Genomic DNA, 548 nt, shown 5'->3' on the forward strand with positions numbered 1-548 from the left:
ATGGATGGATAGATAGACTTTATTGATCCCAAGCTGGGAAATTACAGAATAGAACATAAACTACTCAGAGGGGATTCCTTAAGACAAAATCCTCTCAAATTATGAGCTGATCTGAGTTTTTGTGAGCTTTACTGGACTGGACAAGAAATGTTTCAAGTCATGCCAATTAAATAACGTGGCGCAGTGAAATGTTGCCTCATCAGTAATAAATGGACTTAAACAGTCGGCTATGGGGTCTCACTCGTAGTTGCTCTTGAGTGTAGATTTCATAGGTGATCCCGAGCATTACTCAATCACTGAGGCTCCTGTTTCTCTCCCTCCTGGCTTACTTTTTTATGCTCTTTCTCATTTCTCGCCGCCTCTCTCTGACACACCGTAATGATAAAGCAGGATTTTACTAGACCACACCTCGACTTACAGGAATGTGACGCCGGGTAACTTTTATTAGCCAATGTCTGAATACAGCAGTTTAAACAAACATTCGTTCATCTTTTTGTTTGTAGCTTCTGGTGACCTTTTCACATGCACAGTTTGAACAAAGTAGAATA

This window comes from Morone saxatilis, unplaced genomic scaffold, assembly GCF_004916995.1.
Source record: "Morone saxatilis isolate NCDOM2014 unplaced genomic scaffold, NCSU_SB_2.0 Contig4, whole genome shotgun sequence".
Taxonomy (NCBI): domain Eukaryota; kingdom Metazoa; phylum Chordata; class Actinopteri; family Moronidae; genus Morone; species Morone saxatilis.